Below are 25,378 nucleotides of genomic sequence, written 5' to 3' on the forward strand. Positions count from 1 at the left end.
CTTTTCTCCACTCCAGCCTGGCAACTAGGGCTCTGGGGCCCCTCCTGCCTGAGTCCCGGGGGCTGTCACCTCTGGTCTCCCCAGCTTCTTGACACCTGCCAGAGGTCACAGCTACTGAGCTACACTTGTGTACTTACACAGTGGGGGAATGGTGGGCCTTTTCAGGATATTTCTTTTCTCATCATGTTTCCTGTTGCCAGAAGTGTAGTGTCCTCAGCCCACAGCTCCAGTGGGAGCCTAATGGTCTCCTCCACACTTTAGTTATTAAATGTCTGTCCTACTTCTTTTTTGTGAGCATTTTCTCCCCACTTCATCCCTTCCCACCCCTCCCCGACAGGCACGCATTTTTATCTTTGTTCTGTTGCACGGAAATTGTTAATTTGAGAGTCACAGTGCGTCCTTTTGTTCCCATGAACTGTCTTGTAGCACCTTAACACCAGGAGCGTCCCCACCCCGCCACAGAGCAAGGCTGATACCGCCTTCCTGGAAGCCTTCGAATTAATTCTGATTTTTTTTTTTTTAAATCCTGGGTTGGAGAATAAAAAGCTTCTTCAATACACAAGACCTGGCAGGTCAGGGCTAGGGGAGGTCCCCCTGTCCTGTCCGTCTGTGTCTGTCTGTCCATCACCCCCACTAACGGTGAGGCCAGCATTCCTATTCTCATGCAAAAACTCTTTATCCCCAGAGCCTCTTGTTCCAGATTTGGAGTCCTCCATCTTTGCTCCTTATTGTCATCAAATATCTTTGCTGTCACACCCCACTCCTGGCTGAGTCTCCACCCCTGGACACCCCAACCCTTCATGGAGACTTCATCATTGAGCAATGGCATCCTGCCCCATTTGTACCCAGGGTCCTAAGGACCAGACGGTGGGCTAGGCACCTTATAAATAAAATCGGTTCATCCTCCAAACAACCTCTGAGGCCCCTTCTATCATCAACCTCATTTACCGACGAGGAAACTGAAGTCCAGCAAGGTTGAGTCGCACGCCCACGTGTGCACCAGGGGCACACAGCAGAGCTGGGCTTGGGTGGGCGATGGCGCTGCGAGTCCAGATTTGAACCCGCCGGGCCTGGCGCTGAGCACAACCCTGCCCCCGTCATCGAGTCCTCACAAAGCCCCACGGGTTAGGGCCCGGCAGCGCCTCCACTTCATGGGTGTGGACACGGAGACTTTGAGAGGTTAAACAGCCTACCCGAGATGACCCAGTTATTAGGAAGCTGCACAGCAACACAAACCACACCTGACTCCAGACGGGTCTTTGTTTTTCCCCAGAGACTCCACCCTCCACGTTCTGGCCTCACAACGTGACCTCCTCCTACTCTCACTTCCTGCCCTTGGACCCCCCATCCCCACAGGAACATGGTGGAATCCCTCAGCCCCTGAAAGCTCCCCCGACTCCAGCCCTCCCTATACACCCTCTGGGTGGTGCCCCCACCCCCTACTCCCTACCTCTCCCCTGCCCAGTTCATCCCCAGCCTGGGTCAGCCCCCACCCCTCCCCCACTCCCTCCCAGGCCACTGAGCCATGGAAAAGGCTCCAACGGGCCAAACCGAGCTGCTCAAAATGGCGGTCTTGGAGTGCCAGCATCCCTTCCTGGTGTGAGCTCAGCCCACCCCAGCCTCTTCCACGTCTCATTCAGGGTCCTCCGCAGCTCCCCACCATCCAGATGCCTTTGCCTCCAAATGCACAGAGAAAATATGGCTTATCAGGTGTGAATCTCTGGCTCCTTGTCCTCAAACCACTGTCGGCACCCAGCCAACGACCACAAGGTGTTTCTCCTGCCCCAACAAACTCACCTCCCACCTTCAGCCCATCCCACCTGCTTTTGGGGAACCTGCTCTATCGAGTTATCACTGGTGTTTATGAGGGATGTCCATGGGGCAGGGAAAATGTTGGAGGATGTCACAAGACCAAAACTTTGTTGCCTACTTATTGGTTTTGAAGGTAGAAAATTACTCACAAATTGGATGGATACTATTCTATAAGCTTAACCAGAAATCTTAACTTATGTATTATATAATTTTAAAATTAGATTTCTCTAATGGTACATTAAGTTCTGTTACATCATGCACACGACGTTATATGAAGGGAAAGCTATCACGGAAGGAAAAGTTCTCAGTGTTCATTACAATATTTGGATCTACACCTCTTCTAAATCAAAAGAACATGGTGTGAATATTTATAAGCTGAAAGCCCCGAGGCCTCTTGACTAAACACCCTCCAAGTTCTGAACTCAAGACGGCATTCGTCACAGGAAGGTTTGCGTGTGGGTCCTGCGTCTTCCAGCTGTCCGCGTGCCTCTGCAGCCTGGGTCTCTGGCTTCGTCCCGCCCTCCACCCTGATCCAGGACTCCTCTGGATCCCATTGCCTGATCCCATCACTTTCTGCTCTCCTGCGGAAGAGTACACCTGGTTTCGGCCCAAGCACCTCCTCTGACCGGCTCCATGTGGACCTCAGTTTTCTCATCTCTACAGTGGGCACAGCTGTGCTGCAGGCAGAGTTTCCACCGACCTTGCTCTCTCTCTAGAATTACCTGATCCTAAGGTCTGAGGGAACAGAGGCAGAACACAACCCCGGGGTCCGGCTCTCTGTTCACTGCCCACGATGAAGAAAAAGCAGCCTTGCTGCTATCCTGTGGCCCCCAGCCCCTCCGCCACCCCTCCTTTCCCTTTCTCTTCCCCCTTACCTGCTGCCCTCCACCCCTGCCTTCTGCAGCCCCCACTCTGGGCCCTCGGCTGGGCCCCCTCCTGCTCGCCCACCTCACCCAGCCAGGCTCTCCTCTCTCACCAGCGGCTCCCTCCTCACTTTGGAGCCCTCAAGGGCCCCTGGAGTCCCCTCCCCCCTCCTCCACCCTTTCTGCCTGGCCTCCCTCTCCGCCCCTCACTCTTCCTCTGCCCTGGGCCTCCCCTTGGCCCTTCTCTGGCCTCCAGCCACCTGGGCAGACTGCTCACCTGCCCCTACTCCCCTCCCTCCCAGTCACCTCCTCCTGCCATCTCCCCTCCCTTGGGCCAGCCTGCAAACCACCCCCTGGGCCTGGTGCCCCTGCCCGTGGGCACATGGACCTCTCAGAGCTTCGTGAGTGAGGCACCTGCTGGGTGCAGGGAGCAGCACATGGTGGGCAGCTGAAGGGGAGCCTGGAAGCCCCCATCTCCACAGTGAGTTCTCAGCCATCAGGGAGTCTGGCCTGTGTCACTGGGTGGGTGCCCCTCCTCGGGATTGGTCCACAGGCCAAAGAAAATGGAACAAGCTCCTCTGCGTCCACACTCGGGCCCCTCCAGGCTCTCCAAGTTGCCATCGGAAGGGGGTGGCTGGGCTTGGTGGACCCAGGGCATCTTTCCCTGCAGGCCTGTTTCCCTCCACGTGGCCAAGCACGGCCCCCCTCACTCAGAAGGAGCAACGGTGCCCTATGCCTGGTACATACCCCACTCTCCAAACCAGCTTCCCCCGGAGACAGCACCTGGGGCTCCCTTGGCAGAGCAAAGGCCGCTGGGTGGGGCAGGATGTGGCAGGATGAGGAGGGTAAAGCCCTGCTGTGAGGTTGGGCATGGAAGCTTGGAGGGAGCAGGGAGGGAAGGCGGGGCTGGGGTCTTTCAAGGGGGGCATTACCAGGCCCTCCATATCAAGCCTGGCCTCAGAAGTCCCCAACTTAGGTTTCCCAGGTCACATCTACAGCTCCCCGAAAGCACCCTGCGACCCCAGAGGTGCTGGGCCAGGCTCCAGTCAGCCTGTCTCGCCCCCACCCACCTGCTCTGCCCATATTGTCACCTGGGCTCAGGTGTTTTCCTTGTCCACCTTGTAAACGCTCCCTTTCAATGCTAACACTTCAGTTACCTCCACAGGGCACTGGCCTTGGCATTCACCCTGCCCATGTAGGGGACCCCTCACTGCTCTGGCTGTTTCTCCTCTGCATCCTTTAACACAAAGGGCTGATTGCCTCCCTCCTTGGATGACAGAACCCAGTCCTGGCTCTGGAATCACAAAACCTCCATTTGCATGAGGGCCATGACCTCTCCGCACCTCTCTCACCAGAAGCAGTGGAAGGAGCTGGAATGAAAGGTTTAAGGGGCCCCAGCTGCACTCGCAGCTCCCTGTCTGTGCCAGCTTTTTCCTCCCCAGGACCTCAGGGAGGGGCATCTGGAGACCAAATGTGAGGTGAGCAACAGCTGTTAACAGAGCGAATCTCCGCAGAAAGCCCCAGCCCCGAGCTCTTGGTGGCAGGGAAGGTGGACGCAGGCCAGCAGCCATGGGAAAACCCAGCCTGGCCACTCCGAGGGTGCTGAGCAAAATCCCCAGACTCCCCCTGGCCCCCAGACAATGCACTCAGGGGCCCGAGGTCACTTCCTGGGCAGGAGGCAGCTTCCCCTCAGGAGGCCCCAGTGGCTACCTGGAGTGGGGTTCGGGTGGCCAACTGTCCTGGTGCCCAGGGCTGCGGAGACTCCTGAGACACTGGGCTTTCAGTGTTAAAGCCAGGACAGTCCCTGACAAACGTGGGTAAGCTGGCAGCTGCTGGCGGGTGAGGGGGCTTTGGGAACTGGCCCCTGTCTTCAGCCTGAGGGTTTCTCTTCCTGAGTCCAGCCCACAGAGAAGGACACTGTCCTGTTGGGTTTTTGGCCCAGAGTCCCTGCTTCCAGCTGGCTGTGCCCAAGATGCACAGATCCTCCTTGGCTCTCGGGGTGCACACGGTCCCCCTGTTTCCCTCCACCTGGACAAAAGGGCAAACACAGCCTCCTTCATTGCGGAGACGTCTGGGCCTCAGAGCAAACACCCGGGGGTGGGGCGGGTACTTTTCCTCTCTCCCTCAGGGATGGCTGGCACGCACCCTGGTTTCAACACCACAGTGACCATGTTTCCAAGGACAGGCTCCCAGCACCATGGTCAGACAAAGGGGCTGTGTGTTACTGGGCTGCTCTTGGTGGCCAGCAAGCGGGAAACGTCTGGAACATATCAGAGAAGGGGCTTCAGGTTACACGAAGCAGGCTCGTCTCAGGAAACTAGAGTGTGTGGTCCCGGGCCCAGCAGCTACCCCCGGCCCCAGCCTCCTGTCCGGATGAGGGGCCCAGGGAGCGACAGATGACGATGACCGGACTCCAGGTCTACTCATTATTTTCTCCATCAGGCAGTCTTCCCTTCTTAACTGGCTCCAGGGTGCCTCAAATGGGTACCAGACCACCTTGCCATAAAGGGGCTTTGCCCAATTAGTTCAGCCCCAGGGTCCAGAATACTTGTGCCACGTGTTGTGGTCTTTTGTTAGGCCTTCATGGGCTCACAGCCAGAAGCGTGCACACCCCCCTGAGATGCACACACACCTAGACGTCAACGTGCATAGACAAACTCAGAGACATACTCGTATGTGGACATGTACATACACACACATACACAGCCAGGGACATGTATTCTAACCCAGAAACACATTCAGAGTCACACATACACACACACACCCCTCCAAAGACACACAGAGAAAGGAATACACACACACACAGTCCTGCACATGTACCTAAACACACACGTACATACACACCCAGAGACATACCCTAACCTAGAAACACACACACACACACAGTCACCCAAAGATACACATATGGAGGCACAAGCACTCACATACACACACGCACATGCTCATGCACCCACACACACACCCAAGGACACTCACACACTCTTATGCTCCCACAGACACACACACACAGAGACACACTCACACCCAAAGACACAGGTATTTATAATACAGACAAATCACACAAATGCATAAGGAGACACACTCACAGATCTAAAGTCAGAAAGCTATACATACTTGCACAAACACACACAGCCACACACTCTCAGACAGGCACACCCCTGGAACTCCCACAGGTCCTGTGCAGCTCCCTTGCCTCCTGTCTGGTACCTGACCTCCTGCCCTCCCTGCAGGCTCAGTCCTGGGCTCCCCAGCACTCCTCACCAAGAGCCCTTAGCGGGAGAGATGGTGGCAGGTTGTTCAAGAGAGACACTCAGAGAGGACGGAGCCAGGGTGTGGGCAAACTTGGCAGTGACACACAGCAGGGTCACCTTCCTACTAAATGGCACAGTCCTTGTGTTCATGGCCGCCCACGGGCCAGGGCCTCTGTCCTCTTGACCACTTCCGCATGCAATTGAGGAAGAATTTGAAAATTATTCTTGCAGTTTGCATGCAGCAAGTCATTAAGCTAAAAGGTTTTCAGAGTCCCAAACCCAATAAAAACAACTAAGGAATGAATTTTATGGAGAATGATGTATGAGAAATGAAAGACACACTGCTTACAAAAGTAAAACATTTGGTTAACTATGTGTATCCCGCGAGAAAGAACTGTTTAGATGTTTAGCTATGTGGAGTAATACATAAGTTATAACATAACTTTAAGAAAATTAATTTGGAGGGAATTTTTTACTCTGATTACAACTATGCCAATAAACACGCATTTGACACGTTAATGGGAAATACACAGGAAAGAAAATGCTGTGGAAAGAGGAAAATGGCATCGTGGGAAATTCTCTTTTCCAATACTTCTGTAAAATGGGCAAATAAAAATTAAAATTATAACCAGGTAGGTATATTATAATCAAAACCTACCTGGCCACAGAGAATGAAGTTGCTACCTCAAGAATTTAGTATCTTCTTTGTAGAAGCAGGTGGAATTTTGTAGAAGCAGAATGAGTCAGGTTTATTGAGTTCAACACTGAGGATCCACTCTTGCTCATTTGCCATCTCAGAAGAGTTCAACTTTAAGTATTATGTTTCAGTTCACTAATAAGAAACACTTATTGAGTACCTGCTAGGTGCAAAGCATTTGGGACACAAGGATGAATAAAACATTCTTTATACTCTAAGGCTTCTTGGAGGAGATGCTGCCTGAACTGAGGGTGGAGGAGACGCAGAGAAGGAAATGTGTGCTCCGTGGGTGACTGGGGGACTGACGGGCTAAGGGACCACCTGAAGTATGGTGAGAGGAAGAGTGTTGTGGGGTCAACAGTGACTCCAAGGTTTCTGATGCTGGGACTAGATGGATCACAGTGGAATTCAAAAGGAGAGGCAGCGAAAGGCTCCAGGATAGGGCTGGAAGGGAAGTGGTTCCATTTTGGACCCAAGGGTTTGGAGGCCCCAAAGATGATGTCCCAGAGACAGAAGACAGAGAGTGGGGAGTCCTCACCATAAGGATAGTGGAGGAGGCTTGTGGCTCCATAGGAAATAATGCATGGAGTGAGAAAATACTCAAGGAGGTAACTCAGGAAGAGCACAATCAAAGCACTGGCAGAAAGACTGGAACCCATGAAGACGGAGAGGAGCTGGCCAGGGGCAGGAGAGCCACAAGCCACCAAAGGAAGGTTCAAGCCGATACGTGATGGAGCCTTGAAGGGGGCCAGTGGCCAGTGAGGGAAAACAAAGAGCACCTTGTTGACAGCAGCAATTTCTGCAGATGCCACCCCACAGGAGTGGTTCAGAGGACCAGGAGAGCACAGAAACATGGATTGCACCTCACGGAAATCACTTGTCTACGAAAAACTTCGAGTCCAGGATAATCCCCAAAGGTAACTTGTGGAAGCTTGTCATAATACAAAATAAATTACTAGAATATTATTTGAGTTATCACGCAAGTTATCATAGGCTTATTAAGTTATTTGGCTGAGGAACAAGTGGCAAGTAATCGATGTTTGTGATGATTCCTTATGCTTCTATGTAAAGGAATACGAGTAGTGACTCTTTCTGTCTAAACCAAGCCAGATCTCCTGCGCCAAAAAATGTTTCCCTTGTCTTCCTTTTGCCTCCCTAGTCTCCTAAGTTTATTAATAAATTTTAAAACACATGTTAACAAATTAAACACAAACTTAACAAAATTTAAATTGGTTTCCTTGAATAAGATGGCTCTGATTTTAGGTTGGGCCTTATGACATATACTGGAAACATTAAAAAAAAGTGTCGTATATAATAGGGCTGGCCCCATGGCCTAGTGGTTAAGTTGGGCGTGTTCCACTTCGGTGGCCCAGGTTTGGTTCCTGGGTGTGGACCTATGCCACTCAACAGTGACCATGTTGTGGTGGCAGACCACATACAAAATAGAGGAAGATTGGCAACCGACATTAGCTCAGGGCTAATCTTTCTCAAGCAAAAAAAAGAGGAAGATTGGTGACAGATGTTAGCTCAGGGCTAATCTTCCTCAAGCAAAAAAAAGAAGAAGATTGGTGACAGATTTAGCTCAGGGCTAATCTTCCTCAGCAAAAATAAAAAAAAAAGTAGTGTATAATAATTTGCAATTACTTGTTTTGTGGATTCTGGGTATAAATGTAAGCCATTGAAAAAACCCTTGCCCTGCCTCATTCAAAAAAAATCACGCAGTGAAGGCCTCATGTAGGAGAACATTAATGATAATTTCTCAAAATCTATAAACTCTGTGGCACAGATGCTGTCAGAATCACCAAATAGAATAGAGAAAATTTACCAAGGACAGCAAGATATTTGAATCCCTTAAAATTTAGTTAGTAGTTCTCATACGAATAATTGTGGAGTCGTGTAAAATGTCACATAAAAACCTGGCCAGGCAAAGACCCCCTGAACTGCCACTTGAGGAAGAGAGGCCATCAGGATGGGCTTCCCACAAAATTGATTTTCTTTACAAAAGACTATGTAATACCACTTGGTTCCTCTAAAATATATGAGGTATAATCAAAGTTCTCTTTCTGTAACCAGATGACCAAAAAGTAATTGAGCCAGCCCTACATAGCCTGGTCTTTTGCCCTGTTTTCCGTGAAATGGTTGTTAACAAGTATTCTATATTACTTTGAGAAGTATTTGCTATTTCCTGATGGCTTCTCACTTGAAGGAAAGGCTAGGACAGCTTGACTGGTGCTGAGGAATCTGGGATCAGGAAGATGGGGGAGGAAGATTCCAGGTTCTCTTTTGGCTTAATTCTACTAGCTCTGGGAAATACGGACTCTCCAGGAAGGCCAAGCAGCAGGCAAAAGGAAGGGCTCAGACAAGGCTCCTGGCGCCCTGGGTCCTTGCACCAGCCACTCTCCACGGCACTGGGGCAGCCCCAAGCTGTTCATGGGTCTCATGACCCTACCTCTTCTTCATGGCCCTCAGGAAATTGAAGGATGCCATTTTGGGTGGGAGGGAATAAGGCCTCCAAGTCCAATTCTTTATTAGTGAGAAGCTTGATTCCAGCTGCATCTCTTCTGGTCTCAGGAAACAACTCCCAGGTAAAGTAGGAAGGCCTGGACTTTCTTAAGAGCTCGTTAAAAGTTGCCTCCAAGTAGCACTTGGGGAGGAAACTTAGCTACAACGTGGCTCCCACCTCCCCACCTGGGGGCGGGGAGCATCATGCACCGAGGCTTCTCTTGAGAAGGCAAGTACGCAAGATGGAGAGCGATGGCCTGGCTAACAAGGAACACTCCCCGCAACCTTCCTCCCCAGACCTCTCCATCGTCCTGCAGCCAAAGGGCCCAGGCCGAGCCCCCGAGACCCAGTGTTTACCTGGGTAGGCTAGGGGACTCTAAGGGTCGGGGTTCCTGTCCCATGGCTCGAAGGAGCCGACTCATTGGTTTCCTTACTTGGGTGGACATTGCAAGTTCCGTCCTGGGTCAGCCCTGTCTGAGACGCTGGTGCCTGGGGGAGCCCGGAGGTGTCACAGGTCATGGACAGGAGGGAGAGTCCTCAGGGGCAATTTGGGGCCTGGGAATGACGAGTCCCAAATGTTTCCCAGAGAAGTTTCCAAACCAAAAACGGTGGAGGTGCTCCAGGGTGTTTTTCATAGAAGCGGTTCACTTCAGTTGCCCTGAGAGGACGGTATCCTCCGGGCTGCCTCTCTCCCCCAGGCTGCAGAAGTCTGGCCTCCCACCGCTGGCTCCATAGACATTCAGGGGAGTATCTTCTAGGGCACCTGAGCAGGAGGCTAGAAGGCCCCTTGACCTCAAAGTAAAGATGTCTGAGGGTCTCTGGCAGTGACGGGGCCCAAATGTGTCCAGTTAGCCAATAGGAAGAGGGAAGGACAGGGTGCAGACCAGAGTGTGTTCTGAAGTGAGCAAAGAGGACTCTGTGTCTGACTGCTGTGTGTGTGTGTGTGCGTGTGTGTGTGTGTGCAAAGAAAGAGAACGGACAGGATGAATTTGGGGCTCAAGAGCCAGGTGAAGGGGTGAGTGTGGAAGTTGAACACAGCCCAGCCTAGGCACGGTGGGCAGGCCAGACCCTTGTTCTGAGAGCAGGGTCATTGCCATGATTCAGCCCCTGTCCAGGCAGCTAAGAGACTCTGGAGACTGAGGCAGCCCACACGCTGAAGGGACATCAGGTCTTTGTGGGGTGGGGGTGGGTCTGGGGAGGGTATACCACTCCCCCCATACCAGACATCTCCTTGGCCTGCCACCACGCTCCCAGCAGCACTCAGAGCTATGTCCAGCAGGCCCAGGGCCAAAGTGCCCTGCTGGGCTGCAGAAAGAGCCAGTCCTCCTACCCTCAATCTGGATGGCACCTCTGGAGTCCTGCCACGCTGGGCCTGGGGCATGCAAATGCCCTGAAGAAGCTGGAACCTCCGGGAGCAGCTTCTTGCTGGCTCCTGGGCCTGTGCCTGGACCAGGGCCCAGCTGAGGCTCCACTCGGGGTAGGGCCTACCCCCCGAGCAGATGGAGGGAGAGAGGAAGGAACTTCTCAGCAAGGGTCTTGCGGAGGGCGTCCTCACACCCTTTCCACCTCCCCGCCTGATCTTGGCATTAGAATTCAGAGCTCGAGGTTGGGGTTTCCTGGCAGACTGCATTCACTTCATAATCATTTGCAAACTCGAAGCCATCAGCAGGAAGAATCTGGGCTCCGCAGCCCACAAATGCAGTGACCCTTGGAGAAGAGATCGATCGGAGGGTATGTCTCAGAGCATGAACTCTCGCCCTGCAGGAAGGTGGATACCAAGGCTGAGAGGTCTACAGGGGCCAAAAGAAAGCATCATTCTGGACCCTGACCACACCAGGCTGTGGTCAGAAAGAGCCAGCCCAGGATGTGCCCCTGCCTTGGAGGGGGCAGGGAGCCTGTGCTCTGTTTGTGAGTTCTCAGGGGTCACCCCTCGCGACACGCAGTCAGCACTCCAGGACTCACCTTCCTAGGGGGACAGGCTGTCGATGGTTGGCCACCCCAACTCGAGCTGTCTAGCCCAGCTGGGCAGACAGAAGAGAATAAACGTGGGTGCCCCTATTTCTGGCTGGTCCAGTCCTGCTCTGCTTCCATCATGGGTGGGAACCTGGCTGCAGTGGGGCCTGTGGGGAAAGGAGTTAAGGAGGTTGTGAAGGTCTCGAGGTCCAGGAGCCTCCAGGCTCAGAGAGGCCCCTCCTGGCAGCCTGCACCTCCAGCCGGAAGTCTCTCTCACGCCCCCCAGCAGCCCACAGCTGCCCCCAGGGAGGCTGTAGGAACAGATCCTGACCCAGCTGGACGCTGATGGTCAGTCACAACTACAGAGCTAAGCAGCTGCTGTCTGAGGGCCCAGGACCCACAGTGAGCAGGACGCTTTGCCCCAGAGGGGTCCCAGCCCTCCCCCAGCCTCCATGCCCCAGTCCCTCACAGCAGGGTTTCACCCTCTACCCGCCCAGCCTCCCCAACCCAGGCGGCCTTTGCTCTGCCAAAGGGAGCCCCAGGTGCTGTCCCCAGGGGAAGCTGGTTTGGAGAGTGGGGTATGTACCAGGCACAGGACACTGTTGCTCCTTCTGAGTGGGGGGAGCCACACATGGCAACGGGCCTGCAGGGAAAGATGCCCTGGGTCCACAAAGCCCAGCCACCCCCTTCCAATGGCGGCTTGGAGAGCCTGGAGGGGCCTGAGTATGGACACAGAGGAGCTTGTTCCACTTTCTTTGGCCTGCGGACCAATCCCAAGGAGGGGCACCCACCCAGTGACACAGGCCAGACCCCCAGATGGCTGAGAGCTCACTGTGGAGATGGGGGCTTCCTGGAGCATTCAAGGGCTCACCAGGCTGGCCCTCAGCTGCCCACCATGTACTGCTCCCTGCACCCAGCAGGTGCCTCACTCACGAAGCTCTGAGAGGTCCATGTGCCCACGGGCAGGGGCACCAGGCCCGGGGGATGGTTTGCAGGCTGGCCCAAGGGAGGTGAGATGGCGGGAGGAGGTGACTGGGAGGGAGGGGAGTAGGGGCAGGTGGCTGGAGGCCAGAGAAGGGCCAGGGGGAGGTCCAGGGCAGAGGAAGAGCGAGGGGCGGAGAGGGAGGCCAGGCAGAAAGGGTGGAGGAGGGGGCAGGGGACTCCAGGGGCCCTCGAGGGCTCCAAAGTGAGGAGGAGGCCCGCTGGTGAGAGAGGAGAGCCTGGCTGGGTGAGGTGGGCGAGCAGGAGGGGGCCCAGCCGAGGGCCCAGAGTGGGGGCTGCAGAAGGTAGGGGTGGAGGGCAGCAGGTAAGGGGGAAGAGAAAGGGAAGGAACAGGAGGGGTGGGCGGGGGGCTGCAGAATAACAGTAGGGCTGCTTTTTCTTCATCATTGCCAGTGGGCAGAGAGCCGGACCCTGGCATGGTGGTCAAGAAGCATCTGCCTGGAGAGCTAAGAGTCCTCTTAGGGCTCTGCTAGGACGGGGTGAGTCAGCCACGGGGCCCCAGGGCTGCCCCTGTTTTCCCCGGCTTCCTCTCCCAGGCCCAGGAGTAACAACCAGTGAGAATAGTCAGATAAGAAACCTTTCCGTGAACACACCTTCTGTCATCGTCATTCTCTCAGTAACATCCCTGTGCTCTCTGGATCCCGGGAAGGGCCTTGAGGACACTTCCTAGGACAGTGATGGAAATTACCTAAGACTGGACACCAGACTGGGGCAAACCTGACGTGGAAAAGGGCAAAGTCACTTCCCTCCCACGTGTGACAATGACTTTCCCTAGAACTTCCATGAGCTTAGCAAACGGGGCTAAGGAACCTGAGTTTCTGGGGTTTCTGGGTTCTAATGGACTCACCTTGCAAGTCCACCTGACCCTCAAACTTCTCCTGTAGATGCTCCATTGTCTCCAAGCAAACGCCCAAGAAATCCTGAACCCCATCAAGCCATCCGGGGTCATATCCTATTACAGCACTCCCTTATCTCCGCTTCCTCTCTCTGAGCATCACCTCATACATTCCCCCTAGTGCTCCCTTCCAACAATTCTCAAGGCCCTGGGGCCACCATCCGTCACTCTGCCAGCTCTGCTCCTCCACTCCCTTCCTGTCCTTACTTACCCTCATTATACTGGCTCCCTTGCAAACACCCCAAGATGCTGGTGGGTTGTTAAGAGAGGGCCCTGTGCTGCCTCTCACAGCCCCATGGCGAGGGAGGCATGACGAGAGTATGACAGAGCCCTAGACAGGATGTGGGATCAGAAAGCGAGGAGGGGGGTGGTACTGCTCCCCCTGCCCAGGTGGAGACCAGAGCAGTGACACAGTGCCTCCCAGAGACCCCAGTGACCAGCCTGTCATGGGAGCACTCGTCTGACCCCTGCACACCTAAGCGTGGTGGGAAACCATGAGGTAGCTCCTCCAGTCAGCCCCAGAGGGTTCTACATCAGGGGCCACAGATTGATCCCTGAGCCTGTGAGGGGAGAGGAAGCAGCTGCACCACAGGAAGGCCCGTGGAGAAGTGAGAGCAGCCTGTGGGGGCTGATGGCCCAGGCCATGTCAGGCCAGGGCTTCTCGGCAGATGTCACTCAGTGCGGATCAAAGAAGCCCAGGAGGACTTGATGCTGACCCCGCCCCCACTTCCTACATGGCCCCACTCGCCATGCACGTGCAATCCTGGAAAAGAGGAGAATCCTGAGCTCACCAAGCCTAGGGGGCCTCCAACCAGCAATTAAGTCCTGGAAGAAGTGAAGCAGCTACGGTCCCTTTACACCTGAGTTTATGAACTGAGATGTGTACCAGCCTCATCGGCGTGAAGACTCGGATCCCGGGGCAAACCCCACAAGTCTGGAGGGGAAGGGAAGAAAGCTTGCGGAGGAGGTTGGAGGGGACTGGATTCCAGTAACCATTGCCAGTCAGTTCAGAGGGAAAGATCCACAGCGAGATGACTGTGACACGGCACGAGAGTTAATTCTCAGAGTGAAAATGAGAATGCCGTGTGTGTGGGAGGACCCGAGGATGACTCAACACTGATGTCATGCAAGGCTTGAGCGGGAGGATGAGACAGTCTTTCAGGAGTGGAAGGACTGTAACTGAACGTTCTGTCACAATGTGACACTGAGCTTGTTCATCACCACCAGGCACAGGCCACTGTCCCAAGGACAACAAAGAAGGCCCACTGCCTGTGCTCACGACAGGGAATCCTTCTGGATGTCCTGCAAGTGACAGACACTGCGCTAGGCCCTGCAAGTGCAACAATGAATTAAGATGTCATTCCCAACCACAGGTGCTGTCTGCTGAAGAAGGCAGAGACATGAACAGATGACAATGCCCCCAGATCCCCCTCCGCGAGGCAGGGGCAGGGATTCTCTCTGTGTCCCTGGAAACTGCATGCCTTCCTCCTCCAGCCCCTTGGGGGAAGGATGTGTGCCCGCTGGCTCAGGTCTCAGGTTGTCCTTTGTGATAACAAATCCTGGTCATGGGCAAAGCAGAGAGAACACTAAAGAAGACCAGAAAGCTCAGGTGATCTGTGCAAAAGACGGTGGGGGTAGGAGAGGAAAGTCCTACAGACCAAACCAGGGGGAGAAAGGATCAGGTGGCTGGGATTTGAGAAAGAGAGAAAGACTGAAAGAGAGTGAGCTCAGGGAGGCAGCTGCTTCTGTATGGAGTATATTTCAAGGGGGGTGCTGAGGAGAAGACTTCAATTATTTGCTGTGCATTAAGAATGTACTCCCAGACAAATGACTCAGTTTCCTCAACAAACCAATGCCGTGAAAAGGAAAGGTAAAAAAAAAGGATGCCAGTCTGTTATAAAATGCAACGTGTGCCCTCATTTGAATCCTGATCTAATTCGAACAAACCAGTTGTAAAAAGAAAGGTTTGAGACAATTGAGGAAATCTGGGTATGGATTGGGTGGTAGATGATATTAAAGATTGACTTTTAATTTTGTTAGCTGTGATGATGGTGTGGGGGTTGCATTAAAAAGTGTCCTTAACAGAAGAGATCCACCCTGAAGGATTAGGCTGATGCCATGAGGTCAGTGGGAGAGGGCATGAGGCAGAGATCCACGAAACAAGGTTGGCAGGAGTTGATTGTGGTGGTAGCTGGGCAGGGGGTCCCAGTGGGGCAGTGGTCCACACCTGGACCAGGCTGCAGCTGGGGCCGAGTCTGCTCTGACAGAGATAGAAGCATGCAAGACTGGCCCATCGGACCCTTGGAGACCACGTGGCATACCAGGGCCATGGCAGCTGGGTACTCAATGTGGTTCTTTTGGACACTACTGAGATTCTTTGAGACACGCCCCCAAACTGGAGAGCAGAACATCTTAGCCATATCATATGCTAGTGAACCCCAAAAAGTAAGTAAGAATTGTCATAGGTTCATGCTGAACCTGAGTTGACCTAACCCATTGTCAACTTCCCCACGCTTGACTTTAGTGTATTCAACTTTCCAGCACACCCATCACCTTGGCCACAATAAAGACCCACACCCTCCACCCTTTTCACACCCCCAATCTAGAGAGATCCATTGGCTGTTAAATTGACATTCTGAACTATGGCCTCCAGCACCTGCCTGGCAGCCAACAGCTGTTTGTACACCTGCCCCTCTTGGTCTGTTGCACCATAGTTTTGCTGGTCATGGGACTGTTTTACTGAGTTTAGTCCTTACTATTTTATGACTGTGAATAGAAAATAGAAAAATGAAAGTGTTGATACTAGCCCTAGGAAATGACCTTAACACCGTGCAGGTGAGACAAAGATGGAAATGGGGAGGTGTGCCGAAGCAGCCGACCTTGAGGCTCCGTCAGCTGCTCCTTGGACCTACACGGGCCAATCGGGCTCCACTGGGAAGGCCAAGAACACAGAGAGCCCACACACGATCACAGAAGAGTGGGTCTAAGTTACAAGGGGTGAGGCCGGCCCCGTGGCTGAGTGGTTGAGTTCGCGGGCTCCGCTTCAGCGGCCCGGGGTTCCGCTGGTTCGGATCCTGGGCATGGACATGGCATCGCTCGTCAGTTACAAGGTGTAATTAGGGATTTTGTTGTATATTCAGCTCCGGGGAATAGAACCCATTCCAGGCTCCCTACCCCTTTCCCACTAACTCTGAGTCTGTTGCTAGACATGATGACTTCAGTGCTGCCTTTTAAGAACCGTTATGTTCAACTTCAACTAGTTTCTCCAGGCCTAACACAGCCCGGACACAGCTACCAGCGAGGGCTTCCAAAAATACAGACCTGGCCCTGGTTCTGCCCACACGGAGTCTCTGCATCCTAGCTCTCCGGCCCAGGCAGCTTTGGTGTCCGTCACACCTGCGGTTCACAGGCCCTGTAATCCATGCGCCTTCCAGGCCAAGACCCGCCCAGCATTGGCGGCCTTCCAGCTGGCCTCACCCAGCTCCTTCAGTCATGTGTGGCCCCCAGACCGTGGTTCTCTCCAATATGTCTCAGGCTCTGAAGTTGCCCTCACGAGCTTCTTCCTTCCCTTTGTGAAGTGAAGCACTGCCCCCCACAGCCGGTCCTCTGTCACCTCCCCGCAGGCCTTTGATAACCAAAGGTTGTAAAAAAGGACCAAAAAAAGACAAAAAAGAAAAGAATAAATTCCCCCATAATCCCTGCCCCAGACGCGGGACAGACCTGACTCTCCCTTTCTTCCTTCCAGGCTTTGCCTCCAGGCAGCCAAAGTCTTCCGAGATTGGTAGGCAGAGTGAAGAGTCCGTTTGATAATTGCTTTTTCACTTAGGGCTATATATATTCTTTCCATGCTAGCACATAGTCTTCATAATTACAATTTTTGAACCACAAAAGAGTCTATTATGTGGATATACCAGCACTTATTTAATCATTCCCCAGCTGTAGACCATTTGGGCAGCTTTTCCTTCTTGGGTGATTATTGTTTTAAAACATGTCCCCTAGGGGCTGGCCCCGTGGCCGAGTGGTTAAGTTCGCGCGCTCCGCTGCAGGCGGCCCAGTGTTTCGTTGGTTCGAATCCTGGGCGCGGACATGGCACTGCTCATCAGACCACGCTGAGGCAGCGTCCCACATGTCACAACTAGAAGAACCCACAACGAAGAATACACAACTATGTACCGGGGGGCTTTGGGGAGAAAAAGGAAAAAATAAAATCTTTAAAAAAAAACAAAACAAAACAAAACATGTCCCCTAAAGGAGAATCACTGTGTCAAAGGGCATTAGTGTTTTATGGCCCTTGATACATATTGTGAGATATCCCTTCCTGGGGAAGGGAGAGCAGGTTTGTATCCATCTCCCCTGTCTGGATCAGTGGTTCTCAAAGTGTGGTCCAGGCACCCCTGGGGGGGTTCCCAGGACACTTTTAGGAAATCCATAGTCTTCCTCTCATGAGCGTACAGGGGAGTATTCCGGAGCCTACATGACATGGGGTATCACGACAGATTGAGTACAGCAGCAGAAAGGAAAGGCCAGCCATCTTTTATTAAGCCAGACATCAGACATTTGTGAAACTGTAAAAATAATGCCTCTCTTCTCACTACAATTTTTTTTTTTGCTTTGGAAAATGTAATTGTTTTTCGTAAAAATGTTATTTATGTAAATATTTTAAGATTCTGTGTTTTAATTTCGAACACAGTAAATACTGGTAGATATCATCTACATAAATAAAAGCTTTGGGGGGGGGGTCCTTAAGAATTTTTAATAGCGTAAAGGGGTCCTGAGGTCACATAGTTTCAGAACTGCTGGCTGGGATGTGATGTGGCAGAGGGCAAGGTCAGCTGAGTGGGGCTCATTTTGACCATCACCTACCAGTCTGTCTCCCAGGAGAGCCACCTGGAACAAGATGCAAAGCAAGTGTTCATTTTCTTCCTTTGTTTCTCTTCTTTCTTGCTTTATTTCTTCTGCTCTTCCGTTTCTCCTCTTCCTAGCTTTTCTCTTGTTTTTCTCCTTTCCCCTCCCCCAGCCTCAACTCTCATAACAAAAGTTACACAGATGATGATACCTTCCCTTAGTCATAAAAATTGAAATTTTTTCTCTAAACAGAGACTTAGTGACATTTGAAATGGGCTTTCTGTTATTACTCATCTCCTTGAAAAGAGGTAACATGTATATTTTTAAAACATATCTTCACATGTAATCAAAGAACTGAAAATGAAAATGAGATTTTTTTCATATCAAACTGGCAGAGATTTATTAAATGGTAATTCTTAGTGCTGGCAGAAGTCTAGGGAGAAGGACATCCTCGTGCGGTTTCTAGAAGGCAATTTGGCACCATCAATGAAGAGGCTTAAAAATAGCCTACCCTTTGACCAGAGGAAGGGACATGTCTGTGAGTTCCACTTGGAGTTGCCTGGGATCCTGAGAATAGAGACTAAGAAGGAATTTTGTTTCCCTTTTTTTGGGCCCAGGGAAGATTAAATTGGGGACGACGGGGTTACTGGACTGCAGGTGACACAGTCAAAGGCCAATCCTCCAGTGGGCAGTAGGCCAGGGCCTGAGGGAGGGGGATCCCAAGGGAGGCACAGCTTGGGTACTGGAAGCATGCGAACATGGGGACCACTTTGAGTGTTCTCCATGTTGGAATGCTCCCCTGTTATCCCCAAGCCTCTAGCAATTTATGATTAAAAGGTACAGCCTGGTCTTAGCTCTGAGATCCAGAAGTTAGCTGGAGTCTTGCCATCCCTTGAGCTCTAGACAAGATGGCTTATCTGGACCTCAAGGGGCTGGAGAAGGACAAAGCCCTTCCTGGGATGTTCTGTTCCATGGACCGGGGATGGCCAAAGCCCTCCCAAATTTCCTGCGAGTTCCCAGGGCAGGGCTGGCTGATATCTCCTTGGCTCCCTCTGGCCACCCTGCACGTTAGCCTCTTCCCAGAGTTCCACCAGGACCCCCTGCCCACAGGCAGTCAAGAGTGTCCTGGGCAGTTTTGAAGTTAGGGGGCTACAGGGAGACAAGAAGATTCACATCACAGAAACACAAACTTCGGCTTGTCAGTCAGGCATCTCCACAGCTACCCTGTCCCTAGGGAACAGCCTGGCCTGACCCCACATGGAGGCTAGTCTTTTCCGGGCAGGCTCCTCTCACCCCACTGCTTTCCCGACCCTTCTCTCTCCTCTCCTCTTACCTCTCACAGAGCACTTGAAGCCTCTGAGATGTGGCCCAGGTTCATGGTGACGCCCACAGCCTTCAGTTCCGCCTTCTGCCCTAACAATTACCGAGATGTTTCCCCGGCTAAGAGGACTTCCACTGCCAGGTGTGACAATGATGCCTTCATCCTGTTTCGACTTGGCCTTGGGGAATAAGTGTGATACCGCGGCCCAGGCTTGGAGCGCGGTGGCTCAGGGAGAATGCGCACCCAGGGAGGCTAGTTCTGAGGTGAGGAAGGAGAGATGCTGGCTGAGGCCGTTACCAGACCAAGAGTGGGCTCCCTCCTGGCAGAGGGGAAATCAGACTCTCCACCAGAGGCAGTTGTCACACAACGTAGAACTTATTTGCAGCAAACAGGAGGCCATGTGGAGTCATTTCCAAAGTCCTGGTGTCCTTGAACATGGGCAAGCAGGGGCCTTTTATTTTGGACAGGGAATGAATATTCAAGAGGGAGAGGTGGGCATTTGCTTGCACAGGCTCAGCTGGAAAACACGCTTCCACATACACTGCGGGTTACAGTACTAAAGCCTAAGCTCCTCCTAGAGAGGCGATCTTAGCATTGAAAACAAGGCTAAGGTCACAGGCGTAGCTCTCGTGGTGGGGTTTGGTCTGGTTCAGGGTGGTTGGTGGCTGCATCTCTTAAACTGTTAAATGCTTCCAAACCCACCCTGGAGTTCCTCGGGGCAATCCATCGGTGACAACATCCCCGCTCTAGTTTCCTCCTGCTCCTCCTTCTTGTGAGGCAAAGGTTGAAAGTCCATCTTCTGTGGCTGCTTCCTGGTGAGCATGGTTATCATCACAGGGACCAGGAGAGAAGCAGAATTTTTCCCCAGCTGATCTAAGATAGGTCTGTGGGTCACCAGGCACACAGCTCCGAGTTGTTCGTATCCTCGTGTAACAACCATCTACAATTTTGTAGCCTCAATGTGTTTAGTCACAAACTGTACCAGACAGTTAAACGTGCAGGATCCCAAGAGCAAGAGAAGAAGAATGGCTATTAAGAAGCCCAAGAGCAGGAGGTCCGGCTGGCTCCTTTCCGTTGGCCAAGTGGCTTTTTCCACTCCCCTGGTTGCACTCTCTTCTATAGTGCCACTAGCATTAACACAGAGATGGCAAGACGTATTGGCCAAGGCACAGACTCTTCCCTGGTCTGCCATGAGGGGACAGAAGGACACACAGCACCGATGACTGCATAGCTATCTCTAACATTCTCAGTAAGCTAGCCATTCTAACTTTTAACGTTCCTACTGGGAGTAGGAGCGACTTATCATGATCTCTTTGTCAAGAGCAGACTAAAAGTTTAAGAAAATTATCCTTTTAAGAGAGGGGAGAAACCAAATTCTAATTTTTACCAGCTTCCTTTTGACATTTAAACTCATTCACTTAATTAAATTCATTTTAATCTTGGCCAACTTGGCCATGCACAAAACTCCTCAGGGTTTCTCTTTCACAAACCTTCTATAATTTTCTTTTTGCAATCAGAATCTGGTCCCATGCCTTCTTTCTTCCCTTCTAGTGCTTTAAGATGAATTTATCTTTCTTAACAAACAAAAATATTCCCATTCTTTATACCTTTTTTACTGAAAACATACATCTTACTTTTCTTGAATACAAAGATGTTTTCCTTATTAATTTTTAGTAGCTTTAATCACATATATTAATCATAATTCTTAACTCCTTAATTTTCAGTGAAAACTAAGAAGTAAGCAATTATAAACTATCTTTTACATTAGCATTCTGTGGCTTGGCAAATTTTAAATACTTTTCATAAATTTCTAGAAACATGCTACTTCATAGTACAATCTTTTAATAGAATATAAGACATGTTTACCAATAGAACCAAACGTCTTTTAGCTTCTCTGTAATAAGAAGCCAAAAGTAGACAAACCCATATCTATCAACTATTATCCAATGTTCTACCTTATTTAGAGATGATGCAGATACTCAATGAATCCTTCATCGTTTTTAACCTAGTAAAATTTCAAAGTTTCAAGTCACCAAATTGATTCTGGGAGTCGCTTCAGAAACACATGCTACAAAACATAATAATTGCTAAAAGTATATCTACAAACTCTCCTCTCACTTACATCTAAATCATTTGCTCCCAATAATTATGTTTCTGCATGTCTGTGTTATACACAATGTTGATAACTCCGAGTGTCACCGACTACTTGCCCCAAGAAACTCAAGGATGGGTTTGGAAGCATTTAACTGTTTTTCCAAATTGTTTTTGTTTCCTTTTGTTACGTTAAGGAGATGCAATCACCAAGCACCCTGAACCAGACCAGGCCTCACCACAAGAGCTATGCCTATGACCTTTGCCTTATTTCTAATGCTAAGATCTCTTCTCCAGGAGGAGCTTAGGCCTTATTACCATCGTGGGAAACAAAAGGTCTCTGCTTCCCTTTGTTCAGGGACGCCGTGATTCTGGAAATGATTCCACATGGCCTCCTATTTGCTGCAAATATACTTTACTTTGTGAGACAACTACTTCTGGTGGAGAGGACAGATTTAACTCACCAAGAGGGAACCCACTTTGGTTTCGGTAACATGAGGACACGCCCATTTCAATCAAACCAATAAACCTAAACAAGTTTTCGTCATGCCAACTTGAAAGACATCTGGGTTAGTTTCTATTACATGTGGTAATAATTTATATAAGCGTTTACTTTAAGCCAACTGAACATAGCTCTTTTTTTTTTTTTTTGGAAATTATACCATCCGGAGGTAAAATATCACACACATATAACATATTGAACTACATCTTCAGCCCCTCTCCCCACCCCAGCGGTATGGGAACGGGACGGGGCTGAAAGTTCCAATCCTCAAATCACACAATTGGTTTCCCTGGCAACCAGCCCCCACCCATAGGGGCTTTCCAAAAGTCACTTTATTCACATAAATTCAGGTGTAGTTGTAAGGAGCTTGTTACTAATAAAGAAAGACGTCTATTTCACCTTTATTGGTCTGGAGTTATTTCAGGAACTGAGGACAAAAGTAATTATAACAAAAGATGGTCCTATGGTTTTTCTATCGGAAATTGCAAGGGTTTTAGGAGCTCTGTGCCTAAACAAAATGAAGATATTTAAATCACAATATTATACCAACCTAACAGGATTCCTGCTGAAGGCAGGGCAGGGTGATCAGACACCGCCTGGGGGTGGGGGTGGGGGATGAGGATCAAAAAGCATCTTTTACTTTATATTTCTTAGAGCAGTTTTAGATTCACAGAAAAATTGAGAGGAAGATAACTGATGTATCCCATACACCCACTGTCCCCCCCCACGCACAGCCTCCCCCACTATCAACATCCCCACGCAGAGGGTACATTTGCTGTAACTGACGACCTCCATTGACACATCATAATCACCCAAAGTCCACAGTTTACATTAGGGTTCACTCTTGATGTTGCACACGCTATGCTTTTGGATAAATGTACAATGACGTGCATGCATCATTATCTTCTCTCTGTCTCTGTCTCTGCCTTTCTCTTCTTTCTTTCTCTTTAAATTGTTAGCTCCCTTCCTTCCATTCTAAGTCAGCCCTTCCAACTGTAGGGAGAACCCCCCCCCCCTCACCCCAGGCACTTCAGGGTCAAGCCCCTGGGACCTTCCCAGCCTAATTTCTCTCTACTCGCCCTAAACAAGTTGATTGTTTAATTTACTCCAAAGCTTGCATGCTTAAGAGTGAACAGAAGGACAGGCTGCTACTAGTAATCGTTCTGGAATGAGAGGCATAAGTCAGGACTATCCCAGACAAGCAGGCCATGTGTACATCTGCACACGGCCATGCACCCCAAATAACCTTGAAGCTCTGGCTCTGAACACGTGTTGTCTGTGTTCATCTCGGCAGCCTGGTACCTCACACATGCCTAGAGCCTAGTGCCATGAGCTCAACTCCTCGACTTTTGGGGACTTACATCTCTGTTTTATCTTGTTCTCAGCTTACTGAGGCCCCTCAATAAGCATTGGCAGCACGTCGCTCCCTAGAAGGGGAACAGGACGTTCTGGGACATAAGAAAAGAACGCTTCAGCATTTTTGATCCTATTTCACAGATCAAGGGGTCCAGAAGCCTTTTGGTTTCTCCTCTTCCTGATACCTCTTTCATGTCACGCTTTCCTTTAGAAATGTTTCCCTTTTGAGTGTTCAGCACAGAGACTGTGGTGCCAGGATCAAGCAAGACTGCAACATGCTCTCCTCCTACTGCCAAGATCACCCAGGGCTCCTAGAGCCAATGGGGAGCACCATGGCCCTGTCACATCTCATCTGTAGTCAAGGGAAGTTGCCATGGCTTGGTCCTGCTCCATCCCCTCCCTCTCTGGGGAAAGATCAGACAGTCCCACCGCCAATGCCCTTCCTGTTTGCAGTATGCACACTGATTAGCCCCTAGTTCTGTTGGTGGCTTTCTGGTCCCTTGGTGGTGACCAGGGTCACTAACCCATGGTGTCTTCCTTTCCCTTGAGCAGTCTAGAGGGCCACAGCTGGCAGGGCGGTTTGCCTTTTCATCTTTTTGTCTTCTCTTTCATCCTCAGTTACATCCTAGTTGTTAAGTACCCTAAAGGCAGCCTCTACTAGCTGTGCAGAATTAGTATCAGGACCTGTGGCCAACTTTTGGAGCTTCCTGAGGATGTCTGGAGCACTTTGAGATATGAAATAGGTGTTAGGAACCCCTGTACTGTCCTGGGCCTCAGGGTCCCAATTTGTATATCATGAGGCAGTTGTAGCCTCTAAAAAAAACCAGAGGGGTTTTCCTCAGGGCCTTGTTAGATCTCTCTGAATTTAGACCAGTTAAGAGGTGACTGGCTTACTATTTGCATGGCTTTCAAAAGGAGACCCTGAAAATATCCCAGCTTTTCTCGATCATCAGGGTCACTGGGATTCCATCCAGGGTCAGTGCCCAGCACAGCCGGTGCACTAGGCCTGCAAAGTTCTGACCTGGGCATTTGTTCATCATCCGCTTGTTTCCTGGCTTTTAACGGAATGGCTGGCTTTTCCTCGACTGTGAGGAGGGTAGATAACAGGCCTCTGGGTCAGCCCTCAATCCTCCAGGGTGTGCTTTCCAACTGTAAATGAAAGAGCCAGCACCATCCCTGGCTTAGAAGCCTGTATGCACTGGCACAATGCCCACTGCTCTTCTGGCTCCAGCCTGGTCTCGGCGTCCATCCCACAGCAAAGCGACTGGGTGCTGAGTCTCTGCTGCTGCCACCACCCCCAACCAAGAGCACCACGGCCAGAGAGAGTCTGGAGAAAGGCTGAAATCCTCCCCCATATTCTAAGGTCTTTTCTTAGGGTCTGTTTCCAACCTCCCAGGGGCAGCTCATCAAGATTTTGCCCAGAGAAGGTTTAGCACCTAGTAGCCTGAAACTAGACCCAAGCCATGCAGCTACATCTCCAGAGGGAATTTAACCCCACCTAGGGGACCCCTCCATCTGTCTCAAACTCACATTCCGTGCTACACAACACAAACACAAAAGGGGCTCGAACTCACACTCAGAGATAAATGTCAGGTGTCCCCAACCACAAAGACAGACTCAGCAATGCCACAGAGACTCTAACCCCACCTACGGGTACCCCTCCTTTTCCCACAGACACAGACGACTACACAAATTGAGACGTTCCAGAAGGGCCTCAAGCCCACATAAGACAGACTCAGTGACTCCAGAGGGGCCTTGAACCCTCAAAAGACAGACTCAGTGACTCTGTGTGGGACTCAAACCCCATTAACGACTAGCCAAAGGTTGGATTGCTCCAGTTTCGCCAGACCCAAAGCATTGGGCCTCTCCAATGGCCAGGTCGTGCAATCCCTTAATGACACCAGAGGGGACTCGAACCCCTAAAAGACAGAGCCAGGCTTAAACATATTTTGTGAGACAACTTTAAAAAAATAACTCTTATAGCTGTGCCGGAGGGTTGGCACCACTCACTTCCATCAAGATCCTCCAAGCAAAGTCCTCAGGGTGGCCGCTGGGTCTCCTGATGGGGCAGCGACGACACCAGGCCGGCGGCACAAGCACCAAGAAGAGGTTATGTCCCTTCGTGGTCGCCATTTTTGCTACCAAACCACAAGTGGATTCGTCTCCTGGCAGAGTTAAAATCAGACTCTCGACCAGAAGGAGTTGTCACACAACGTAAAACTTATTTGCAGCAAAGAGGATGCCATGTGGAATCATTGCCAAAGTCATGGCGTCGGGAACAAAGGGAA

General features: G+C 51.1%; 1 protein-coding gene and 1 long non-coding RNA gene across 5 annotated transcripts in view; both read right to left on the reverse strand.

The window, feature by feature from the left end:
• Positions 1 to 25,378, reverse strand: part of GPR55 (G protein-coupled receptor 55) — an 82,130-nt gene that overhangs the window by 21,036 nt on the left and 35,716 nt on the right. The gene's annotated exons all lie outside the window — the stretch shown is intronic.
• On the reverse strand, positions 522 to 25,344 carry LOC139083258 (uncharacterized). The gene is made up of 3 exons (XR_011539823.1): positions 25,101 to 25,344; positions 11,088 to 11,245; positions 522 to 2,393 (listed from the first exon to the last, which is right to left on the reverse strand). It is a non-coding gene; the product is annotated as an uncharacterized lncRNA (long non-coding RNA).

Source organism: Equus przewalskii, chromosome 5 (genome assembly GCF_037783145.1).
Source record: "Equus przewalskii isolate Varuska chromosome 5, EquPr2, whole genome shotgun sequence".
Classification (NCBI taxonomy): Eukaryota; Metazoa; Chordata; class Mammalia; order Perissodactyla; family Equidae; genus Equus; species Equus przewalskii.